Source organism: Protopterus annectens, chromosome 3.part0 (assembly GCF_019279795.1).
Source record: "Protopterus annectens isolate FY-2018-M chromosome 3.part0, PAN1.0, whole genome shotgun sequence".
NCBI lineage: Eukaryota > Metazoa > Chordata > Ceratodontiformes > Protopteridae > Protopterus > Protopterus annectens.
This window is the reverse complement of record NC_056731.1, coordinates 242,403,284-242,431,264: the sequence shown is the minus strand read 5'-3', so window position 1 is coordinate 242,431,264 and position 27,981 is coordinate 242,403,284.

Sequence of the window (27,981 nt, the reverse complement as noted above, 5' to 3'; positions counted from 1 at the left end):
GACAGAAATTCCTAGAACTACGCAATAGAGTCAAAAAGCTAATAAAACAGGACAAATTCCAATACTACCAGTCTGCCCTAGAATCCTCCCAACACAGCCCCAAACAATTCTGGTCCTCCATAAACTCCATCCTCCACCCAGGTAAAGTCAGTACCCCTCCTCCTAACATCCCTCACTCCTCAGAAAATATTGCTACCTCATTCAACACAGACTTCACACAAACCATACTATCACTAGCTAAACAACACAACCCCCCTCCACTCCATCCCACACCTTCAACTAGTAATCTCCCCACTGCCTTCTCTTTTTCTCCTGTACCTACCTCCAACATAATAAAACTCTTAACTAAACTTAAGCCCACCAAATTAGCAGCAGACAACCTCCCAAGTGAATACCTACAAATCGCAGCCGATGCTCTGGCCTACCCAGTATCCATCTTGATTAACCGATCTCTGTCAGAAAGTTACGTTCCCACACTGTGGAAAGTATCACATATAATTCCCCTCCACAAAGGCGGACCCTCCATAGAACTAACTAATTACCGCCCCATAGCTATTCTCTCTCCACTCTCCAAAATACTAGAGAGATGCATACACTCTCAGGTCTCAGACTACCTCCTTACTAACAACCTCCTTTCCAATACTCGGCATGGTTTCTGACCAAACCATAGCACCACCACTGCCTTACTCTCCTTTACTAACACTATCCTTCAGCATAAAAACAATGGCTATCTCACCTCACCTCTGCTACTTTCCTAGACCTATCTAAAGCATTTGACATGGTCCCACACAAACAACTTATCTCTTTCATCAATAATCTATCCTTCTCTCAATCTGGTTTCAGAGTTACCTGTATGGCAGAATGACATATCTCCCCAACTACCTGTCTCCATAGGGGTTCCCCAAGGATCCCTCCTTGCACCCCTACTCTTCTCTGTTTTCACCAATAATCTAGCCTCTGCCACCAAATATGGCACATTCATACAATACGCAGATGACTCAACCATCATCTGCTCTGCCCAGTCCCTACCCAAACTGCAAAAAGTCACACAGGAAGCCTTTTCCTCTGTTGAAACTTGGTTATCTGATGCCCAATTAATACTCAACCCAAACAAAACTAAACTACTCATCTTCCAACCCACCAAACATACTCAAAACAATTCTCACTTTAACATCACAGCAAAAGACAACACCACTATATACCCAACTGAACACACCAAATTGCTAGGAGTGGAAATAGACAATAAACTAAGATTTGACATTCATGTATCCATGACCATAAAAAAAAGTCCACAAAGCAGCAAATATTTCAACAGCAAATTTCCACCTTATCTCCACCCTACTTTATGCCTCTCCAATATATATATATATATATATATATATATATATATATATATATATATATATATATATATACCAACCTAAGGAAATGCGATCTAAACAAGCTAGAGACCTGCTACAACAAAATCGCCAAATTCGCCACAGGGGCATCCTGCCATAGTCACCACTGTATCTCACTTGCTGAACTGGGTTGGCTTGAACTCCCTCACCTCCTTCAATGGTATCAACTCTCACTCGCCCACAAACTAGTAAACCATCCACTAAATGTCCCATCTCTCCAGAATTTACTCCAACCCTATCGCACCACCAGACAACTAAGATCCAGCAACAAAAATCACTTGCAGATCACTAAAGCCAATAACTCTGCTGGTGAAGCACAATTCTCTTGCACCATAGCCAAATTATGGAACTCCCTCCCACCCACAATTACCTCTGTACCATCATGCACCCACTTCAAAACTTTACTAAAAGCACACCTAAAAACATGCTGGCTATGCCCTTGCAACTCCCACTCTAAAATCACCCACCCCATCCAACCACTACCTTTCTTTCCACTCCACTAACTACCTTGATTATAGCAAGCTCAGATGCTCATAAGCCTAGTACTTATTATACAGCAGGAACTTCTTATTGTAACATTTGTTAATGTCTGTTATGTACTTCACAGACAAAGATTCTAGTTGTCTACTGATGTACTATGTTCTTCATCTGTAAATATGTTGTAATTGCTATGTTATATTGTTAATAGCTATGTAATCCAGTGTAACTACTGTCTATTTTAACTGTGGAGCTTTTCTCCCTGGGCCTCCGCTGAAAATGGACCTACGTCCAGTCAGACACTCCCGGTCAACAAATGTAAATAAAATAAATAAATAAATAAATTGTCAGCTTTCTTCCAGCAAGGTGCACTGTGGTTACATTTTTGAAAATTAGAACATACACAGTTTTCTTTACATTTGTTACACAAGCCTGTGGATCATATTAATATTTACAAGGACATATAATTATTTAAAAAATTCTATCTAGCTAGGCTGGCAGCCTTCACAAACTTCATTGGAGTGAATGTGATAAAACACATTGCCAGACCCAAAATGTAAAATAAATACACCCTGGGATTCAATAACACCTACACTAACTTTACACCATTCTGAGTGAACAGACAACACACACATAATTGACACCTTCTTCCTCCCAATATTTTTGCATTTATAAATACTGGCAGGGATTAATAAAGGTTACCACAAAGTGTAGACTACATGTACACTTAGTGTAATCTTTCTTAGTGACTAGAAAGCACAAAGAATGTGTTAAGAATGTTCTTGAATACATATTGTGCACACATATTGTAGGCTTTATTTAATCTGGCATACAATTTCTCCACAGAGAAGGTGTTTTTTAAATACTTTAAACAACTTTTAAACTGACAGGAAAAAAGACAGCTCCCATTTAAAAGTACAATGCAGTCTTGTGATAGTCCATTAAAGCACAAACACCTAGCTTTAAAATAACATTCGTTAACAGAAAACTGTAATCAACAAACATTTTTTTTCTTTTTAAAATAGGAAGGTTTTTCCCCAAAGGGAACATATCTTCCCAACAAAGGAACAGCACAAGCCGGCCATCAATCCTCAAAATCTTCAGGGGAGCATACTCTTCTGTGACAGGAAAGCTCTGAAGGTCTTGGTGCCCAAACCTGTCTTTTTAGTCAACTCAGCTTGAACTGACTAATGGTTTAGGTGTGGGGAAGGTGCCCTGATGCTTTGGAAGCTGGCTGGCTGTTATATCCTGACAGGATATAACCCATATAGCTTAGGCTACTGCAGCAGTGATCAATACAAAGAACATTGTCACTTTCTTGTGCTTTAATGAAAAACATACCACTGGCTTGAGAACAGTGAGTCATTATAGCAATAACCCACGCCTGGGTGTGGGTAATGCGGGATTTACCCACAGTTGGCGTGGTTTGGTCCTGAGGGCGAAGCCCGAGGGACCAAACAAAGACAACCATGGGTAAATCCCGCATTACCCACACCCAGAAGTGGGTTATTGCTATTATACTATGACATTATTTAAGAAAAGAAATAATTACTTTTCTTAAATAATGGCATTGTATAATGCCTCTTTGCTGCCCTTCCGCAGCTGTCTGGTATCTGCAGCAGTTCTGATGTACGGCGCATGCCTACGCAGTACATCAGAGCTGTGGCCAAAAGCAATGGAGAAAGCAAGATCTCTGTTGCTTTTTACTGTTTCGCTATGTTAAATGGGTTTAACATAGCGAGACAGCTTTAAAATAAGCAACGGAGATCTCTATTGCTTATTTTAAAGCTGTCTCGCTATGTTAAACCCATTTAACATAGCGAGACAGGTTTAAAAAAAAGCAACGGAGAAAGCAAGATCTCCGTTGCTTTTTACACACTGTGTCGCTATGTTAAAGGAGTTTAACATAGCGAGACAGCTTTAAAAAAAGCAATGGAGATCTCCGTTGCTTTTTTTAAACCTGTGTTGCTATGTTAAACTCTTTTAACATAGCGAGACAGTGTTTTAAAAGAGACTTATACTAATGGAAAAAGTCCGGGCGACCGGACCTTTTTCCATTAGTATAAGTCGATTTACAACGTGCACGCTGGCCAATCAGCGTGCACTATTTGGAATATTAATGTGGGGTCATGGTATAATACATTTTAAGCATTTGTTTTTAAAACCAGAGTAGACTGCACACTGTAAATGTTTGTATATGTTGTAAATTTAAATAATGAAATATGGGTTGGTGACATTCAAGCCATAATTAGGAAAAAAAGTTTCCTGAGGAGAAACAAAATGACTGTCACAATCAAGGGCAACAAGTCTTCAGTATTCTGGACCTGAACTTATGTAAAGTCCAGTATTCTCCATTATTACTGATTTCTTAAACTTAAGAAACAACTACTTTTAACAAAGATCCAGAATTTCCCCTTCAAGGTATTCAGACACTAAACAATAAAAATATGAAATTTCCTGAACATGTTGATTCATTTTTTATCTAAATGGTCATTCAAGCATTAAACAATCAAAGTGAATGTACTTATAAGCAACTTGGGAATGGTGTTAATGAGAAAGCTTTTCACTGTGTGAGGCAAGGCAGAATTATTAAAGAAACAGGACTACACTTGGTCTTTACTCAGTCTAATTTTTAAACACCTTTATTAAATTACCACTTAAGACATTGGCAAACTTACACTAACAAATCATTAACATTTTCCATTTAAATACAATATGTGCCACATATATTTTCTCTGCTACTATCAACAGTCCAACACTACAAACAACTGCTGAATTCCTGCCTTCCCTTAAACCTCACTCCTCCTCCACAACATTATTATGCATGCATTGTTCCCACAGTTTCCATTTACTTCTATGTAATTCGCTCCTTCCCTTTTCTAAAGAACCCTCTTCCAGTTCTTTCATCACTTTTATAATATTCAATACCTCAAATGCAGTTGGTGTAGACTTTGATTTTCATTTTCTAGCAATTCCTTTCTTGGCAGCCAACAAAATTAAACTTAATAAGGTGTTACTGTGTTTAGGTAATTAGATCCTGTATCCCAGCTGAAAAAAATAATTTCCTTACTTACAGCCATTTGATCATCCAATATGTTTGATAGAGTACCCTGTAGGGAATCTTTAAAATCTGCCAGCTTACCATTCCCATGAATTACCACATCGATGGTAGTCCACTGAACACAGAAGGCGTTATAAGAGATCTAGGAACACAGATTGACAGCAGCCTCTCTTTTGACCACCACACTGCCACTGTGGTCAGAAAGTCCTTCTATGTGACACATCTCATTACCAAGGGTTTTGCATACAGGAAGAAATAGGTCATTGTCTCCCTCTACTCTTCCATCATTAGGCCAATCATTGAGCACAATGCATTTGGAATGTACCTCACTAGACACCTGCAACAACTGGAGAGGCCACAAAAGTGCCTCACAAAGAGGATCCTAGGTCTTAAACACTTGCCCTATATGGAAAGACTCAAAAAACTCCAACTAGTCTCTGTCTCATATAGCCTACTTAGAGGTGATCTCTGCTTGACTTACAAAGCCATGTCTGACCCAGCTCTGTTAGAAATGCTACATCTAAAGAATTCCCAATCCCTCCACACCACATGCTCCAGAGACCCAAACCTCATTACCACAATCAACAGAATGTGCTGAAGGGACAGGTTCATAACCCAGAGACTACCCATGTTATGGAAAAGACTTGCTATACATGTCAAACAGAGCACTTCACTGGCCCTCTTCAACAGAAATCTTGATGAGTGGATGGGAAATAGAAAATTCACCCCGGGATCACTCCAGTGGCTCTACTCGATAGAAGCACTGGGAACTAAGGTAGGGTGGCACTATACCAGGGTAATCCTATGGCTAGGCTTGTAATGGCCCCAGGGCAATTAGCCTAGTACACACCTAGTTCCCAGTTACCTCTTTCTTCTCCCTCTCACCTCCATTTGCTATCTACCCAAGGAAAAATTCTTTGAAGTCTGCAAACACTTTCAAGCAAAGATCCTAAACCTTCTGAACTTGGTTGCATATTTGGGAGCCTTACATATGTCTTCCCATTGTTTCCTTGTAAATTGCTTCTCCAGTCTCTCTTCCCGATCATTTCTAACCTCCTCTGGTTGATTCTTATAGTTATCATGCAATATTTTATATCTCCTACTCATTATTCATTTTCTAACAGTTGCTTTTCTTCTAAATTCAACTTAAAACTCTACCAGAGCAATTTTTTTTACTTAAAATACCCCTATCCCTTTCTCTTTGCCTGTACTCTGAGAGCAAGCCCTGGTAGGGAAGGCAATCTTTAGTCTGCAATCCAAATGTTTCCTTGGCCTCACCCCCACTCTATTAACTTTCCTGCTTGAGTTATTTGCTTATGATATCTTGGTTTCTTTGCCAGGATTCTCCAGGAAATTCCATTCACATTTTGTTTTTTTCTCTGTACTCCTACTTGTAGTCTTGGCAAAATCTCCTTTCACAATTCTCATATTGGCTTAGTTCTTAGAGTTCTTTCTACTTTATGAAAATAATATTCTGCATGGTTGTTGTTGCTCTTTTTAAGGATCGGCATCCAAAATCCCACTCCCTGTTTCTTGAAGTTGCTTTATCATCATCCCTTTCCACGTTGAATTATAATATTATGCTTGTGTTATATATATGAGCCTTAGCTCTTTAGTTCTGAAATATCCCTTCAAATCAGGTAAAATTAAAACACATGTTCTATTGGAAAAATCATCTTATTCCACTTAACTCTTCCCCTCCTTCCCTCACAGATAAATCCCTTCAATTCTTTATTAATTACTGTACACAACTTCTTCTCAGGTTGATAAAAGTATGCCTGACCTGTATACAAGACTAAAGGGACTAAAAAACACTTCTATCTGACTGCTCACATCCATAAATGAGAGTTTCCAGTTTCTTGATTTTTATATCACCTTTTGTTTGGTTTTGTTGCACATCTCCGTAGCCACCATAACTAAAGCATTTTAATTCATACTCCTAAATACTTTATCTTAACCAGTTTGTGTGTGGGCACAATTTACTGGTATAGACTTTGATTTACCTTCATTCATTTTATAATGCAGACAAGACTTGAAACTGTCTCAAAATGTTCCACAACACTGAGATGTCCTTTTCTGGGTTTATCAGGTAGAAAATAATATCATCGGTAAATAAAGCCAACTTTTCTTGATTACCATATCAATTACATCCTTGTAGGGCTAGCCACCCAGCAGTGTAAAACCTTGGCTCGAGATGCTTGTCTCTGCTGAAGTAACACCCCAACCCCATGTGCAAAATGAGAAAAGGGGTTGAGGATGGATGGTTGGATTACTGAGGCCCTTATTTTCTTTATCAATGGCTCTAAATATAAAGAAAATAACAAAAGGGAAAGAGGACACTCCTGACTGGTTTCTCTGTTAAAACACAGCTTATCTGAGAGCGTCTATATCATAACATCAAAACCAAAAACGTCGAACCCTAACATGAGCGAATATTAACGTACTCGACAATGGTATTGTTGGTGCTGTGGCTCCACACCCCCGCTAAATATATATTCCTACTCTGAGATCACACTACAGTGAGGAAAGGGCAAAAATCCCGATCTTCACTGTACTGCAAACAAAATTAGTAAACTTCGAGGACATGATTTTTCTCTCATGTGAGCGTTGGTTTTGATGTTATGATATAGACCCTATCTGAGAGGACCCCTCCCACTTTAATTTTCGCCTCTGATCCTTCAATCTATCCTTCTAATTAGACTTATTATAGTATCAGGGAATGCAAATACTTCCAATGCCCTACTCAAACTCCTAGCTTACTCTGTGAAATGCTTTCTCTGAATCAAGACCCACCAACGACAGAGGTCTTTTCTTATATTCTGCTTCCCTCTGGATCATCGTTGTTCTATTAATGTTGAATGTTTGCCTCCCCTCTACAAAACCACACTAATCCATATCTATCAGTTTTGGCAATGCCTTTACCTTTTCTTTTAGCAAATAAAGACAAACACTTTATAATCATGATTTAAAATTGAAATCAATCTACATTAACCTGGGTCTGAAGGGTCTTTGCCATTTTTCTGTAACACAACCACCACAATTTTCTTCTAACGTGTTGGTGCCTTCCCTCCTTTTAAAACACTGTTAAAACCTTCCAAATCTGTATCAATTCCTTCCCCCCTAAGGTCCAAATTTCATCAAGAATTTCATCTGTTTCTAGAGACTTACCTCAAGATTGATTATACATCACTGTTTTTATCTCATCACCTCTTATCTTAACTGTTAATTGTTTAGCCTTGTCTACTTCTAACTTTGGCATAATTAAGTCTTACATAAATATTTCCATTTGCACTCTTTCTCAACTTCCACATTTCCTCTGCTTTATACAAATTTTAATAAATTCTTTGGAATATCTCTAAATCCTATACAGTATCTCTGGTTATTTAAATTGATACAGGTTCCCTAAGTTTGGCAACAACCACTTCAACATTCTGTTGCCTACGTTGCTGTGTTAAAAGCTTTTGTGGTCTGGAGTTTTCAAAAAAAATTGTTGCTAACTGCAGTCTTTCTAAACTCATACATATTATCCAGATACACACCCTTATTTTCTCTTTACTGATTTGCTGCTCATCTTCTTATTCTGTGATATTCCCCTTATTCTACAAGTCTTAACCTTTGTCAGGCCCTCTAAATAATTTCTATTACTTCTTAACCATATCTCTTTCTCTTGTATTTCAACCCCATCGTTAAACTCTATTTTCATTTATCCCAGTCACTAGCTATAACGTCTGAGGTTATTACCATTTTCTGTAATAAATCTCGAATAATTTCTACTACCCATTTCTTAAAACAAAGTCAGGGAAAGCATCAGGCTCAGATTAAGCAACAACAGATATGATAAAGATGCTGGGTAAGACATGGGGAGAAATGGCTCCTGAGGGTACTCATAGCAGTGTGGAGGGAAAGACGTATCCCAGATTACTGGACAGTAGAATAATACTGCCAGTGTTCAAGAACAAAGAGAAAATTCACAACTGTGGGCAGTACAGATGTATCAAACTCCTGTCACCTTGCATAAAAGTTTTGGAGAGGCTGATTGATAAGCGGATATGCAGAGTAATAGAAAGTAAGATCGAAGATGAGCAGTTTGGATTCTAATCAGGATGGAAAACAACTGACCCAGTGTTTGCAATGAGAGAGATATTTGAGAAGAACCTTGAGATGAGGAAAGAGTCCAACTGGACATTCCTAGACTTGTAAAAAGCAAGGTCCCAAAAAAGCTGATTTGGGCAGTCCTGTGGTGGTTCAAAGTCCCAGAAACATTGGTAGAATTAGTGTGAACTATATACAAGGATCCAATGACTCAAGTACAAACAGTGTTCAGTCTCACAGAGGGATTCACAGTGGGAGTGTGTGTGCGCCAGGGTTCATTTCTGAGGTCATAGACCTTTAATGAATTATCACTTATGATATACGCAAAGTTACATTTATACAAAAGTAATCATATGTATTAAATTAACATTAACAAACATTATATTTCAGATATATTGCTATATATCATATAGCCTAAGCAACATTACATAAATTATTCAATTCCTGCCCTTTTTTAAGCAAGAAACATCTTTATTAAATCATCCGTCACTTACGACATAAACAATCATATATTTATATAAATGAAAATGAACCACACTGACACAATCCTAGTTGCAAGCATTTTACATCACAAACCATACTGACACACTACCAGTTGCAAACATTATACATCAAGTATAATCTACCCAATCATTTTCAGTCAAACATAACCTAGCTCATTTAAGTCCTATCTTTTTTAGACCTCATTCTTCCCCTGTATGTATTGTTCCCACAACAACTTCTTTTCCTATGTAGCTTGCTCCTACCTTGTGCTAAAGATCTCAATTCCAGTTGTTTCTGTCTCTGTTACTATAGTCACTACTTCTAATATAGTTGGTTTAGACTTTGATTTCCTTCTAGTAATTGCTTTTATAACAGCCACCATAATTAGGTAATATATAAAATCAAAGACTCCAAAACCAAAATAAATCCAAGGCAGAAGGTTCTGAGCAGCAGCTGCTTTATTTGGTAAACCAATTAAAACCAAAACAAATAAATTACATATATATTAAGCACTTTCGTCCCTTATTGGAACTTCATCAGAATATAAGAACAGTTAAGTTACAAAACTTTTATACACATATCCATGAGCAATGACAACACTTCCTTTGATGTCTCAAGAGTGAGTGTCTTCAACCATTCCTAGGCAATGTAGCATCACAGTGCCATCTAGTGTTCTGAAGATTTAAGTGCATTTTGTCTTGACCTTGTATAATCCTGCAAACCAGCTAGAATACTGTACTTTTTGTATCCAACAGATTATATATTTTTTTGTGTATATAAACTTATCTTAGGAAGGTCAATAAATTTTAGAATACAAAATACAGGGGCTGAAATGCAGGGAGATGTAACTTGGGATATGATCAGCCCTCATTACACCATGAATGCTGGCATTGTTTTGGTTTTCATTGGTTTACCAAATAAAACAGTTGCTGCTCATGACCTTCTGCCTTGGAATTGTTTTGGTTCTGGAGCCACCATAATTAGGCACAGCAAGGCCTTACTATGTCTAGGCAATTCTGATTCTGTATCATAGCTCAGAAAAATCATCTCCCTTGTCACACTAATCCACCCACCCAGCATCTCTGACAGTGCATCCTGCAGGGAATCTTTAAAGTGTACCAACCCACCACACTCCCAGAAAATATGTTCCCAAGTACCTCTCTCTTGCCCATCACAACTCCAACATTTGCTGTCTACCTGAGGAAATATTCTCTGCAGTCTACCTGAGGTATAAAAATATCCATGTATACATTTCCAAGCAAAAATCCTAAATCTTCTAGATTATGTTGCACAGTTGGGTGACATATATGTATCATCCCATTTTTTTCTTTGTGAATTGCTTATCTAGTCTCTCTTCCCAATCCTTTCTAACCTCCTCTGATTTTTATAGTTACCATGCAATATTAGATATGATCTACTAATTATTCCTTTTTTAATGGCAACTTCTGTTCTAGATTCTACTAAAACTCTACCAGTACTTGTCTTTCATTTAGGACCCCCTATTTCTTTCTCTTTGCCTATACTCCGATATCAATCCTTAATAAGGAAGGCAATCTCTAACTTGCAGTCCAAATACATTTTTGTCCTTTTCTCATTCTATTACCTTTCTCTGTCTAGTTATTTGCTCCCAATACCTTGGTTCCTTTGCCAGTTTTCATCAATAAATTTCAGCCCCCTCTGACCTATTGTCTATATCCCTCATTGCAATCATCCCTATCAGCAGAATCTCCTTTTTCCATTCCTATGTTGATCTCCTTTTTCCATTCCTATGTTGGATTAGTCCTTAGAATACTTCCTCCTACTTTATGGATATAATATTATGCATGATTATTGTTATTCTCCTTAAAGGCCTGCATCCAAAATCCCATTCTCTCCTTGTTTCTTGAGTTCCTCCATTTCAACATAATTCGTTTCCACTTTGAATTATAGTTTTCTGCTTGTGCTATGTACAGGAGCCTTAACTGTGTAGCTCTGAAATACCCTCTCCATTTGGGTAATCCCAATCCACTCTATTCTACTGGAAGAATCAGATTATCTTACTTGACTCTTGCTGTCTTCCTCTCACAGATGAAGTCCTTCAGCTCTTTGGTAATTGATATCCACAACTTCTCTTCTGTTTGATAAAAATATGCCTGACCTGCGTATAAGACTAAAGGGATGAAAAACATTTTTACTGTTTGTATCTTACTATCCATATCCATATAACAAAGCTTACAGTTTCTCAGTTTTTGTATTATCTTTTTAGTCTCTTCCCACATATCCTTACTGTCACACCAGAATCATTTTAATCCATACTCTTTAATATTTCATTTTATCATGTCCCCATAAATACCGATATTGCTGAACAATTTCATATGTGGGTACATAATTTACTGCTATTGCCTGTGTTTTAGTTTCATTAATTTTGTATCCCAAAAAAATTTGAAGCTGTCTCAAAATGTTCCACAACCCTGTAATGTCTCTTTCTGGTTTTGTCAGGTATAAAATAATATAATCTGCAAACAGAGCCAGCTTTTCTTGACTGCCATATCAATTATGTCCTTGAATTTCTGAGTTTCTTGTTTTCTTTGCCAATGGTTCTAAATATAATGCAGATAACAAAAGGGAAATAGGACACCCCACCTGATTCCTCTGCTCAAGCAGAAATTATCAGAGAACAGCCCACCCACTTTGTTTCACCTCTGATCCCTCATATATCTTCCTGATCAACCTTATAATTTTTAAGGAAATACAAATGCTTCCATGGCCCTGCTTATAAAGTCCCAACTTATTCTGTCAAATGTTTTCCTCTGCATTAAGACCCACTACCAACAATGGTATCTTCTTACATTCTGCTTCTCTCCGAATCATCAGTATTCTGTTAATGCTGTCAAATGTTTGCCTCCCCTCCACAAAAAACACATTGATCCATATCTACTGATTTTGGCATTATTTTTGCTATTCTTTTAGCCATTATACACATGAACACTTTATAATCATGGTTTAGTATTGAAATGGGCCTGTATGAAGCTGTGTTTAATGGATCTTTACCCTCCTTAGGTATTACATCTGTCACTGCTTTCTTCCAACATGTTGGTACTTCTCCTCCTCTTAAAATACTGTTAAACAAACCTTCCAGATCTTTATCAGTCTTTTCCATCCTAGCTTCTGAACTTCCACAGGAATGCCATCTATTCCTGGGGACATTCCTGTAGCTTGGTTATACATCACAATTTTTATCTCATCTCCTCCTTTCCCTACCATTAGTAACTGAGCCTCATCTACCTCTAACCTTGGCATATTTAATTCTTCTATAAACATTTCCATTTGTATCTTTTCTTGATTTCCATATCTGTCTGCTTTATACAGACTTTTATATAATTTCTGAAATATTTCTAGTAACTCTACAGAATCTCTTGTTACCTTCCTTGTTATGGGCTCCCTAAGCTTGGTGACAGCCCTTTCTACTTTCTGTTGCCTGAGTCATGTTAAAAGTTTTTGTGCTCTACTGTTATTATAAAAAAAAAGCTGCTTAACAGCAATCTTTCTAAATGCATGCATATTACTGAGGTAATCCCTTATTTTCAGTTTAGCATTCTGCAGTTGATCCTCTTCTTGTTCTCTGAGATTCCTCCTATGCTGCAATACTTTAACATTTGTCAGTCCCTCTAAATAATTCTTGTTACTTCTTAACCATAGCGCGCTTTCTTTTATTTCCACCCTATTTTTAAACTCCACTTTAATATTATCCCACTCCCTAGCTATATTTTCAGAAAAAAATTCTATCCTCTCTAATATTTCCTGAATAATCTCCTCTACCCATTCCTTAAATTCCTCTCTTTTCAACAGATAGGTGGAAACACGCCAGTGTCTCATTTTTATTTCATTACCCTGTGTTTTTATTTTAGTTATTGGTGTATGATCTGAAATAGTTGGGTGCGTAGCAAGACCTTCAATTAAATGCACATGTTCCTGTGAAATGCAAATTCTGTCTAGTCTAGGTCAGTTTTTATAGTTTGGAGAATAATATGTAAATTCACTTCGAACTCCTATTACTGAATTCACATCTTTCATGGGAAATATTTTCATAAATTTCTTCATAAATCTACCCTTCTTTGTAATACTTTCTCTTCTGGGCCCCTCAGACACATCTACACTGTTGCAAATCACATTCCAGTCCCCATCAATAAGCTGAAAACTGATTATTTCTTCCAGAATTTTCTTAAGCTCCAATATAGCAGCTTTAGGTAGAATATAAATACATGCCAGTGCAATCCTGCTCCCTTGCCTGTAGCACTACAAATCTGCCATTATCTTTTTATCCTCGGCTATCATTATCGGAGTTTCTCTTGCAATTAATATAACTACTCCATTTTTCCCTTGTCCCAGGTATTCCACTGAATAACCATCCTGAAAACCTTTCTTTATCAAATTCACATGTTTAGTTCATTCTAAGTGTGTCTCCTGTAAGTTCTGAGCCCACTGCTGTTCATACTGGTGAAAGACTGCATTAGCAAACAGGTTGAAGGGGACAGATCAACAAAGTTGCTGTATGCAAACAATGTGGCATTACAGGCAAACTCTGAGCAAGAACTATATCAAAAGATAGGAGAATGGAATGCAAAACTGAAGGCACATGGGATGAAACTGAATGCAGCAAATGGTAGAGTTTCGAAGAAGTTGAAAATTGAGATAGAAGGGAAGTGGAACAGGTTAACAACCAAGTATCTGCGAGAGGTGGTTAAGGAGAAGGGGTCTGAATGAGGAAGTCAAAGCTAGAATCAGAGGGGCTGCAAGAAACTGGTACAGAGTGTCAGGTGTAGTATATGACAGAAGTATGCCAAAGAAACTGAAAAGTAAGTTGTAAAAAACAGTTGTGCAACCAGTACTACTGTATGGTATGGAAACCTGGGCAGTAAAGGCAGAGTAGTTGAGAAGCTAGAATTGGTGGAGATGACGTCCCTGAAATGGGTGGTAGAGTGCACACTGTGGGACACACGAAAAATGTGGACATAAGAGCAAAGTAGCTCTAATTGCAGAAAAGGTGAAACAGAAAAGGTTAAGGTAGTTTGGGCACATGCAGAAAAAAGACAATCTGGTGAAGATGATTTGGGACAAAGAGGAAGAAAGTGAGAGGAAACAAGGGCATCCAGCAAAGAGGTGGATGGATTGTGTGAGAGAATATCTTTAACAGTCAGGCATGATTGTCAAAGAAGGCATTAGAGTGGCATTAAAGTGAAAGAGATGGTGATGGTCGAAACAAAACCCTGACCCCATGTAGAAAATGGAAAAAAGGGGATTAATGATGAAGAAGACAATGATTCTTTAAATTCTTCTCTTTTTAACAGGTAAGTAGGAAAGTATCAGTGTCTTATTTTTACTTCATTACCTTGCATTTTTTATCTCAGTTTTTACTGGTGCATGATAAGAAATAGTTATTGGATATGTGTTGATGCTTTCAATTAAATGCACGTGTTCCTGTGAAATATAATTTCTATGTAGACTAGCCCAGTTATTGTACCTTGGGGAATAATATGCAAATTATGAGTTTGTATAACTGAAGTCACATTTTCTACATTAAATATTTTCATAGCTTTCTTCAGAAATTCACCCTCTTTTGTTATATTGTCTATTTTAGGTCTCCCTTATACATCCTCACTATTGCAAATCACGTTCCATTCCCCACCTACAAAATAATATTTCCTGCTGAAAGCTGATTATTTTTCTGAAAATTTTCTTAAGCTCCATAAGAGCAATTTTCAGTGGAACATAAATACATGCCATTGTAATCCTCCTCCCTTACCAATAGCCTCTTACTACAATTTTTTTGTGTTTTGTTTCCTGATAAGCTACTATTGGAGCCCCTCTAGCAATTAGTATAATTACTCCCCTTTTCCTTTGGGCCTGATACTCTGCTGAATATCCATTCTGAAATTCTCTCTCTGTCAAATTCACATGCTCATTTTTTTTTCAAATGTATCTCCTGCAGCATTGCTATTTGCACTCTCCATTTCTTAATATAATTCAATATTATTTCCTTTTTATCTATAACTGTAAGGCCATTTACATTACATTCCAGGATAATATGGACAGCTTACCCATCATGATAAAAAGCTATTCTTCCCACCTATTATACATGACAGTTTTTGGAATGTATATTTCCAGCTTTTGTGTTACATGCATATACTAATGTTTGGCAGGCTGATCTTTTGTACATTTGTTTCTTCTCATCTCCATTTGAATCCATGTCACACTTTTCAAAACTTAATGAAAACCCTCAAATACATACATACATACAAAATACTCGCAGTCCATATTAACTTGAACAAACACACTAAAGTATACACATTTTCAAAACGTGAAGTTTATCCCCCAGAAGGGAACAATTGTCCAAATTGATGGCTGCAACTACAGACATTATCTAACCTAAAATTAAGACTACCCATGTTAAAGTGCATGCTACAACCTGTGCTCCTACTTACACTGACTGCTATCTGTTCTTTTCTGATCTCTCTTTCCCTCCCAGATATGAAAAACAGCTTGTATATCTTCAGAAAACATTAACTTTTATCCCTAAGGAAAAGTGCATTAGCTACCTTTAAATAAAACTAAATTGTACACTGTCCGATTAACTGCATTAAAATAGTAAGACAAGGAAGTTTCTCTCATTCACTTTCCATCATTTCAAACTTATTTTTTTTCACTGAACTGCTTGCCATTGTACCTTTACATTCTGCATTTCCATCAGCAAATAATTCTCAGAATTCACAAGATTAACTGCAGGGAACTTTTCTCCATGGAAATGTACTCAATTCCCGGGATTCATGAAGCTTGCACCAGGCGCAGGCATAGCGTAGACGGAATAACGCCAAATATGGCCGTCGAGCGATTCAGGTACGATCCAATACCACGTGCACTACTGGCGTATGCCAGAACTGCGCAGCCCTCGGCATAGGTATGCTAATCACCCCATGCACAGTGTCGCACCATGCAAATGAAGGCAGATAGTGATTCACGAAGTGGTGCAGGTGTAGCGTAAGCCCACGGAAATGTAAACCATCCTCGAACTATACTACTGATCTAATCAGCATATCCTATAACTAAAAAGATCATCTCTACCTAACTCTGAGTAGCCTATTCTGTATCTGTCAAACCTAGCACTTGCTCCTACAGTACTTATCACCGAGATACAGCACTCTTGTTATAGATAGTACCCCAAAAAGGCGAAACCCCATTTCTCAGACACCCACATCCCCCGGAATCTCTTTTTAAAGTTTTTTGTCTATTCCTTCTAGCATGTCGAGGGATCAGTTGCTAGTATCCTCTCCTGCTCAGCTGGTGAACCTGGGAATATTGAGGCAATGTTACAATTGCCTCATGTACACAGACAACCCTCTCCTCCTCCCACAAAACACAAATACATGCGAGAGATGCAACTATACGGCCAAACTGGAGGCTGAGCTCTCTCAACTTAGGACTGGCAAGACCAGACAGGAGGAGAAGGTTACCACACACACTATAGACCCAGTCTCACATAGTACCATCACAACCTCAAATCATACACATAAACACACAAAGACATACTCGAGGCTCTGATCAGAAATCTTGCAAAACAGCAGAGGCCACCAAAGCAGACACCCAAACAACCACCACCTCAGAACACAACACCTGCAACACATAGACCTCACAGTCAGAGTGTCAAACAGTCACAGCCCTTAAGGCCAAACACAATGCCAGACACACTAGTCATTGGTGACTCCATAGTCAGACACACTGACGCCCGCCACCAGACTGAGTAAGGAGAGAGTTACAGTAAGCTGCCTGTCGGGCTAGAATCTGCCACATAACGCAAGCACTCAGGTCTCTCAACAGCAGGTACAAATACGACTCAGTCATTGTCCACGCTGGTGTAAACGACCTGAGACATACCTCCTTGGACTACATGAAAAGAGACATTGAGGAGCTCTCTGATTATGTAGCCCAGGCAGGTATGACCCTGACCTTGAGCAGTATCCTACCTTCACCAAGAATGATGCCACAATACAGAGATAAGATGATCAGCTTTAACAATTGGCTTAAACGTCATTCAAAGGGGATCCAATGTCTGTCTGCCTGGGATGACATGCTGGACAAGCCACGCTGCCAAGGACGGCTTGCACCTGTCACCCCTGGGATTCCGGATATTGGCAAAGGCTCTTGCCACCCCATAGTGCCTTTTTAGGCAAGGCTCAAATTCTAAACCTACCACCCTAGAACACAAAAAGGAAAAACTAAGGGTAATGCTGCTCAATGCCAGAAGTCTAAATCTCAAAATGCACGCACTCGAGGCCCTTCTCAGTATGGAGAACATCGATGTCTGTGCTGTGACAGAAACCTGGTTCAAGGCTCCTGAGAGCACCCCAGCACTAACGGGTTTTACCTCATACCATGCTCCGCCCCAAAATCCGGACAATACCAAGAAAGGAGGGGGGGTATCCATATTCATCAAGGACACCCACACCTCAAGACTGGTGGCAACGCACGATGCATCGGAGACCATCCAGGTGCAATTAACCATAGGCAAGACTGCTCTGCAAATTGTAGCATGTTACAGGCCACCCTCACAAACTCAGGAACCTCACATGGCTTTCCTGAAAACACTGGAGGGATAAATGTATCTCCAAACACCATCATACTAGGTGACTTCAATTACCCTAATATAGACTGGGAACACTACTCAAGCCCAAACACCCTAGCCCAAAAGTTCCTGGAATTCATAAACTCAAATGCCATGGAACAACTAGTCACCATCCCCACAAGAGGAGAAAACATACTTGATCTCATCATCACGAACATGGGAGCACAATGTTCAACACTGGAAGTATACCCTCACTGGTGAGATCAGATCACAAACTAATCTTGCTGGAGGTCCTCATCCCACCCCCACCTGAAATAAAAAAGACCACAGTAAAAAACTTCTCGAAAGCCGACTTCACACTTCTAAAGACTAGTGTGGTCTCCTTTAAGGCCCCCGAGCCAGCGGAAAACAGTACTCAAGCCGCTGAATCACTTACAAATGCCTTCTACCAGCACCTGCAGCACTGCATGGATAAGGCAATCCCAAGCAAAACAAAGACTCTTTGTACCAAGGGCAAGCGCCCAGTCTGGTGGACCCCAGCCATAAACAAACTCTACAACAAAAGGAGGAAGCTACTACAAGATAGAGCAAAATCCTTAAAAGGTAAGACACCCTTGATTAATATAAGTAAAAAAACTAAGAGCTCTCATAAAATCATCCAAAGCAAATTTTGAGAGAAAATAGCTAAAGACTCAAAGGACAATCATAAGGCCTTCTTTAGCTATGTTACAAACCTGGGAGGAAACTCCCAGATAAGCTCAGAACTAGTTCTAAGTGATGTGAAGATTACTCATCCTACAGACATTGCCAACATACTGGCTGACAGGTTCAGTGCAAACTTCTCCCTCCCCCAAAAGGAGAGATATCTATACCAAATGGTTGCAGCCCCCAAACATCTCAAACGCCCAAGTGAGAACCGCCTCTCCAAAGCAAAAACACAGCATCCATGGGACCTGATGGTGTCCCAGGCTGTGTGCTCCATGAACTCAATGAGGAATTAAACCCACAGCTAGGACAGCTGTTTAATCATAGTCTTACCTCTGGATACGCACTCCAGGAGTGGCGACTGCAACTGTGGTCCCACTTCACAAAGGCGGTGCCTCCACAGACCCTGGAAATTACCGCCCATTAGCTTGACAAGCCTTATCTGCAAAGCTATGGAGAGGATCATAATGGACCTCATAAATAAAGACATAGGAATTTGCAGACTTTGGATCCAACCCAGTTTGGCTTTGTCAAAGGCAGATCATGCCTTTAAACTTGGTTGACTTTTTCAAAGCAGTCACCAAAGCCATTGATGAGGGAAAGGCAGTCCATACAGCCTACCTCGATCTGGCGAAGGCCTTCGATACAATACCCCACTCGGGTATCATTGAAAAACTCATCAGCTTAAATGTTAACCCATACATCACAAGATGGGTTGCAAACTGGCTGAGTGACAGAACCCACAGGGTCAGAGTTGCTGGCGCCATGTCAGACTCAAAGCCTGTCACAAGTGGTGTCCCACAGGGCTCAGTCTTGGGCCCACTCTTGTTTGGCATCTACTTTTCCGAAGTACAAGCAAACACAGGAGGTTTATGGCTGACAAAGTTTGCAGATGACTGCAAACTGGGCCGAGTAAAACACATCCGACACAGATATCCTTCAGAAGGGTCTCACAGAAACGGATGACTGGTGCCAGAGCCATGGCCTAAAGTTAAATGCCAAAAAATGCATAGTCATACCCTTCGAAAAACAAGGTTACCCCTAGCTACCATATAGGTGGTAATCCTCTGAGCACAGAGGAAGTTATCAGGGACCTGGGGACCCAGGTTGACAGTAGCCTGTCATTCGACACCCATGTAGCTAAAGTAGTTAGGAAGACCTTCTACATTGCCCACCTCATCATGAAGGGATTCACATCTAGATCAAGGGAGGTCATAGTCTCCTATACTCATCACTCATCAGACCAATGATTGAGTACAATGCCCCATTCGGAATGTATCTGACCCGACACTTGCAGCAGCTAGAGAGGCCACAAAAGTTCCTCACCAAAAGGATAAAGGGTCTCAAAAATCTGTCCTATGCTGCCCGACTGAAAGAACTCCAGCTCTATTCAGTCGCTTACCACTTGCTCAGAGGTGACCTTTGCCTGACATACAAGGCCATGTCAAACCCAGAGTTGATGAATATGCTTCACCTCAAAAAATCTAGATCCATCAGAGCCACAAGGGCAGGAGACTTAAACCTCGACACGGCTATTAATAGGACGTGCTGGAGGGATAGAGTCATCACCCAAAGACTCCCTATGCTGTATGCTGTAGAACAAAATCCCAGTATATGTGAGGCAGAGCACCTCGCTGGCCTTGTTCAAGAGAAATCTTGACCAATGGATGGGAGATCGCAGATATACTCCAGGGATTACCTCAGTGTCACTGCTAGACAGAGGCACAGCAAAATAATGGGTATAGTTCCCCATACAAAAGGGGTGGCTTAAGCCACAAAACTATGGGCTAGGCTTATAAATGCCCTTGGGCAGATAGCCTAGTATAAACCTATGAACCTAAAAAACACGGTTTACATTTTCCCAAACAGAACATCGGAGCTATGGAAGCGGACCAGACTCATGTATTACAAAGTTAACATATGCCAATGGCTAAATACACAGCCAATGGCATAAGAAAAGATGCACAACACCTAAAAAACATTTAATGTCATGTCCACAGTAACGCACAGTACAACCGCAGGGCATGTGTGCGCAAACTGGAACATAAAGAAAATATATAAAAATGTCATAAAATCGCAATGTAATACAAAGCAGGTTTACACCATAATACACAATGGTAAGCATGGAACACCACAACCAAGGTGCAAGGGTTGCTAAGGGCCTGCGACAGTGTTCGGCCTGGTAACTATGAATTAGTAGTCAATGCCATGCAAATGAGGCAGATAATAATGAATCGCAAATGTCCCGCCAGATGAAGGTTGAACCATACGGCACAGCGCTATAATACCGAGGAGTGGCTCAGAGGAGATACATGACATCAGCAGAGGGGTGTGCCACCATAGCAGCAAGCACATTGGAGCAATGCAAAATGGCCTGGCCGTTGCTAAGCAAAGCTGCAGGACAGGGGTGGGGAGGAAGGTATAGAATCGTTTAGTTGAGAGCACACATGGTGCCCAAAAGCGCATGTGTACGGGGATGAAAACGTGCCCGAAACCCAGTAAGCGGATGCACGTGGCGCGAATAGCACAAACAGGAAGGTCAGGGGAAGAAAAGAAGGAAATGCCAAAGTAGGGTAATTGGCGTACTAATGAGCAATCAACACCAATCAACTCACGGCGGCCAATCGACGGCAGCTGTCAAGTCTGCTAGCAGAAACCTGCAAATAAGGATAGGGGAGGCATCGGAATGCAAAGAAAGGAGGAGAGGCATTGGATTGCAAAGATAGGAGATCTGTCATAGCAGAGCAAAGCAAACTGACAGTAGACCGGCAATAGCACACATTACGCAAGATACACCAGGTCTAGGAAAGTATAAGTGAAAGCAGGCTGCTGGATGTATGCCAGAAAATGGTAGGTGTAACGTGCAGAAATGTAAAGGGAAGGTCAAGAGGTAATCCATGGCAGCCAAATGTAATTCAACACCAAAGGCACCACAATAGTAGTTCCGGTAGTAAAACACATAAGATACCCTGTAGCTACAATCGTACATACACACCCTATGACATCATCGGTGCTCACAGCACAATTGTATAAAGGGTGAAAGCACCCTACACACACCTGTGAATTCCCAAACACTGCCCCATAGGTGTAAACACATGGGGAACTTTTAAAATGTACATGTTGGGAGCTGCCATAGCTGTGATTCATCAGCATGTGTTAGAGACTGTCGGTGTTGTGGAGGATGATGCCGACAGCCACCGCAGGCCCCGGAGGAGGAGAAGAGTGTTCAGACCAAGGGTAACCTACCAGGGGCTACATGATCTGGAGATAGTAGAGTGTTACAGGGTGGACAGGGACATCTTACAGCAAATAGTGGAGCTGTGCCGGCCACACATGAGAACCAGAAATAACAGAGAGGAACCCATCCCAGTGGACACGAAGGTATGTGTAAGCATGCGAATACTAGCAACAGGTACCTTTCAAAGGCCAACTGGAGATATAATGGAGATCTCACAGGCATCAGCATCCAGGGTACTACACCAGTTCCTGGATGCCATGTTACCACATGCCAATGAGCATATATACTTCCCCCAAACTCAGGAGGAGTTGGCCAGCAATATGCGTCACTTCCACCATGTGGCACACTACTCGGAGGTACTGGGTGCGATAGACTGCACGCACATACAAATCAAGTCACCACCCAGTGAGCATGGTAGGTGCTACATAAACCGCAAGGGATTCCACTCCATCAACTGCCAGGTCATGTGCAATGCCCAGGGCATTATCATGGATGTGTGTGCTGGCAGCCCAGGAAGCTACCATGACTCCCATATCTGGCATGCCTCATGGCTGTATCAGGTATTTGTCAGGGGGGGCATCCCACATGGCCACCTTGTGGGGGATGCTGGCTATGCACTGGAGCCGTGGATGATGACTCCCATCAGAAATGCACACACACCCATGCAAGAACGCCATAATGAGGCACACGCACAAACCAGAATCATCATAGAGTGTGTGTTCGGGATGCTGAAATCACGGTTCCGGTGCTTGGACAAATCTGGTGGAGCCTTGCAGTACTCTCCAGGCACGTGTGCCCACATTGTCATAGTATGTGCCATGCTACATAATATGATCCTGTGGAAACAGCTGCAGCAGGGACAAAATGGTGAAGGCCCTCATAGCCCACCGCAATTGCCAAGGCCATCACAGTCACAGAGGGATTCAGACCATGAACACACTGTGCCAGCCCCAGTAGGCAGATGGAGGCATGCCCAATATGCCTACACCTTGGCAAAGAGGGAACGTATAGCACATACTCTGACAGTGTGGGCCCCTACGGACTGACACACCTCTCCACCTGCACACACAGTAAAATGGATGGCACACAAGCACGACCACCTGTAAATTGTAATGTATAGGTGGCCCACTGTGTGAATCCCACATAGGCAACCCTCAAACATTGTACACACAACAGCTATTGGAACAAGGAATGTCAACACCTGAACAGTACATGCGCCTATCAGCATATGGTGGTGCTGTGTGTATAGGTTCCCAGGTACAAAGGTAGGTACACGACCGACTGTCAGAGACCATACACCAAATGGGGCAAACAGTGTCCACTGTCGCCACAACATCGAGTAACCAACTGTTGCATAGAGGAGCAGAGGCAATCGTGGCAGCACATGTGTGTAAGCACTGTTCTGCACACACTCAGCACAGAGTCCCTGCTGCGTTAATGAGGGGCTCCACATAATATAATCATGGATGTTGTGTCAAGGCATGGGGTGTACCCATGACAGGTATTCATCACCCCAGCATGCTCCACCCACGGTCGTTTGAAGGTGTAGCACAGTATCGTGTGTGGCTCACTGAGATATACATACCCAATGCCGGAGCACATCCAGTAAACATCACATGGACATACCATTAACTGGACTCATCAATATGTAAACTAACTGAGTTACCCATGTGAGTGCAGTATGGAGTAACAGCCGTAGTATACTCCACGTACAAAATGACATAACACGTGTACAAATCCCAGATGGCCATATGTTAAATGCAGTGACCGTCATGCATGTTCCCTGTCCCACGTCCTGCAAGGGATGTAACGTAATCCCGAAGGCACGAGTAATGCATGTTGGATGCAGGTCAGCAGATCATGTTTAGCACACATTACCGGGAATATGCATTGCCCACTGCTGGTAAGCGACATTTAAATATGACTATATGGATATGCGTGAAACAGGGATAAGCTACTCTGAATATCACACAGATCATGGTCAATGATGTCCAGAACAGGTGAATCCAGCATTATTCACCCCTGTACTAATAGCACCTGCTCTGAAGGGTAAAACGATCACTGCCAGGTGTAGAACACACAATCATGTATCGAATCACCTAACACTATTGCTAGGCAAGATGTACCTATGGTAGGGTTGCCACCTCTTCAAATGACTAATGTGGGACATATGTCAGATGTCTGCAGGTCGACACATACACCTGGCCAGTACGAAAAGCAGAACTGCACTGTTTTGCCTAGATAAAAGCTCATTCTTGTAATGTTTACTTACTTATTCTGTTTGTTGGTTCAGATACAGAATAACTGTTTTATGCGATTATTACATAAACTATAGGAAATAAGTATGTTATAAAATCACAGGACATTTGCCATGTTTTACAAATATTTTGCAGGACACAACTGCCCAAAGAGGGACTGTCCCTCGCAGAGTGGGACAGCTGGCAACCCTAACCTATGGCAGGTGTGTAATGTGACAGGTACAGACACAAACGTGCAGAGTCCAGGAAACAGTATACACCAACAAGTACACAATGAAAGGTGTAGCTTGCCTGTCACTTTCCCCATCAGATATATATATATATATATATATATATATATATGTACACATATATACATATATATAATACAGATAGAAAGGGCGATAGAGTGATATATGTTGATATATACGGATTCAGCGATATCTGCAAATATATATAGATAGGTCACCAACATTCATAACACCTTGGAGGTACAAATAATTAGGATACCGCCAACTATGGCATGCGTAACATACTGACATGCATAACCACGAGGCTGAAAGACCGAAAGAACACAGTACCGGAACAGTACAACCGCAAGTAATAGTATGATGATATGAATGGATAAGTAGTCACCGCTGCCGGTGTTGCGGTCTACGTAGGTACTGTGTTCAACTGTGTTTGTGAGTGCCATAGTCTGTGTATGTGTGTGTTGAGGGTGCCGTGTGCATCCCCGTGTGACTGTAATGTGTGTGTGTGTGTGTGTGTGTGTGTGTGTGTGTCTGCACCATGTGTCTGTTAGTGCCAACTCGGAGGTAGATCATTACGGTAGGTGTGGGTATAGCTAGCCATAGGCATACGGTTTCCACCTGTCCCACATTAGGAGGGACAGCCCCTCCCTGGGCAGGTGTGTCCTGACATAAAACATTACAAAGGGCAAATGTCCGAGATCATAGGACATTAATATGTCCCATATATAATGTAATAATAGCATTAAATAGTTATGCCTGTATGTAAGAAACGTGAATGTTACATGCAATATGATAAGTAGCCAAAGTCCCACAACAATAGGTATGTATTGAGGATAAAAGTATGTGCTATCCTGTGTACTGACCGTGGCTATGTGTTGGCCTGTAACACTGCTGTGTGTCCCGGAAGTCTCCAACAATGGCCATATGAAAAGGTGGCAACCCATGGCAAAGAGGTTCTGTTACCAACACAACCGCAATGACTGCAAATATCTGGGACAGAAATACACAGGATAGCTGTCATGTAGACATATCCCTTTACATATCGCTGCAATTCCGGAGGTATGGAAGTATCAACCTCACCTGCATACTATATAGAAACCAATTAACAATGGCCCAATGTACAATCCCGTCACATAAATCTACTAACTGATAGCTCTTTAATTAGGGATGGAGCCCACACACATATATATGGAATATGTAGAAATGCAAGCCCCAGAAACCTGTATATGCTACGTACACCCACAGACATCCCCCACACTAGAAGCTATAGCAATACAGACTGTAATAATAGCACAAACATCCAGTCAGTCAATTACAACTGCAGAACCGTCAACATACCTTGTGAGAGACACAATTAAAGGCACCATGCAAAATTGCAGCCGTTGTATAATGGAACAAACGGCGATGTTACAGGTTTTGTTTGCAATAGTCCATTAACAGACGGTGGGATGACAGGTACACCCACATGTTGAACCACATACTCTAGCTGTCACACACAATCCACGGGGGACATGAATCCAAAGTATACTTGTCTCTATGCATAGCAGTTGCAATTACACATAACAAAACGCAATACAGACCATCTCCCCGAAGGTAGGGCAAATGGGCAACGCCCAAGTGCAGAAGTCAATTATACCCCACTGTTGCCGTGTAATTGGTGAATGGAGTAGCTGCACAGCTGATATGCAAGTAATTAGTCACTCAGAAACACCAATAGGTGGCAGGAAACCACGTTACAGGTATCAACGTATATAAGGAGGACTTGCCAGACATTCAAACCATATGCTCATACAAAATACCCGTGTAAGCAGTGTGAGAGAGATAGAGGCAAAAGTCCATAATGATAACAAGGTATGTAGAACACTCGGTATGTAAGTTTATGTATAGCATGTTTTGTATTAATTATCTACCGTATGTATAGCCTGGTTTGCATTAATTAAAAGTGTCTGCAATGCATAACGTGGGAAAAGGTATTTATGTAGTGATGTCTTGCTGAGCATACTTAAGCTTGTAGAAACTGTGCGTCCAGCAGTGGGCCACAAGGTACACATCACAGACACCACAAGGGATGCAACATGAGAGCTTTAAACAGAACAATTACATACAACCCGCCGTCAGTGGTAGAGTATGTCCAACAAGTACGTGCCATAGCCGGGGATAGTATATGTTGATATACTGTCACAGTAGGAATTTGTATGGGCATATAACGACAATGACATGTCTAAGGTGGTCCCACTGTGCAAGTATGCTTTGCATTATGGGATACTATGTAAAATATGGGCAATGTATAGTATTGCAGGTAGATATGTCAGATATTCTACACAGCATAACAGGCATATCATGCATACCAAAGGTATCGTCTATTGGCATGTACAATAACAGGATACATATGGCTTGTAGGCACGGGACATTGTAATAGCATGATAGCTAATCTAAATGGAAGGGCTAGCAAGTAACCATGCACAAAGGACATGTAATAGCTTCACAGGTTCATAGTGGGGTACTATGCAGTCTGGCAGTATGTGTAAGCACAACTACAGTGTTCACACCAGTGGCACCTCTCTAGGGTAGTGTCCTGTGATCAGCAGAGCCATGTGTTACCTGCACCTCTGCACAGTACAGCCACTGCAGTGATCCCTGGCGTACATGTGTCTCCCAAACACCAAGAGAGGTATCACATGAACAGTGCTACTGAGTGTCCCTGCGTGATGTACATAGGAGTCATGTTCCAGTGTCCAGTTTGGGAATGCAACCCTCAAGCACATCCCACTCATTGTTGTGTGTGTGCACATATCCATGAGCATGTTGCTCACAGTGGCATTTGCATATGTCGCGTATGTGGAGTATATTCATTAATATTGTTGTGGACATGGGCCCTGTCTGTTCAGCAGAGGTCACCCCTGAGTATGTAGTACGCAAATGTGTACAGACATGGTGTCCGTAGTTTAGCCACATACCTTAGCTGTCGGAGATCAATAAACATCATGGAGTGTTAATGTTGTGGTATGTAAAGTTGTAGCTGCTGTGTAAGGTACACCCTAAATGGGGTGGTGTACCCTTGAATGTGTGTAGAAGTCTTGAGTTCAGAGGTACAATGGGTGCCTATGTACCAGCTACACACCCAGTACAGATAAGTGTGGCCATGTAGAAGGATATCCATGCCACAGTGGCAATACTGTAATCACAGGAGTGGGTGTGACATACATGTGTACTACAAACATGTACAATGTGACATGTAAGTAGGGGACTACCACCTATGTGATAGTGGGTGAATGGTGTAATGCAAAGGTGATGTCCATGGACCTTGTGTTATGCAGCTTGAGGCCATGATATTCATATCAGGTATCTGTCACAGTGACACCCATATGGATGGAGTCAGTATCAGCTGGTGGATCAATCATGATGCTTTGTATGCAGGGATTTGTAAAACTAGGCAGGGAA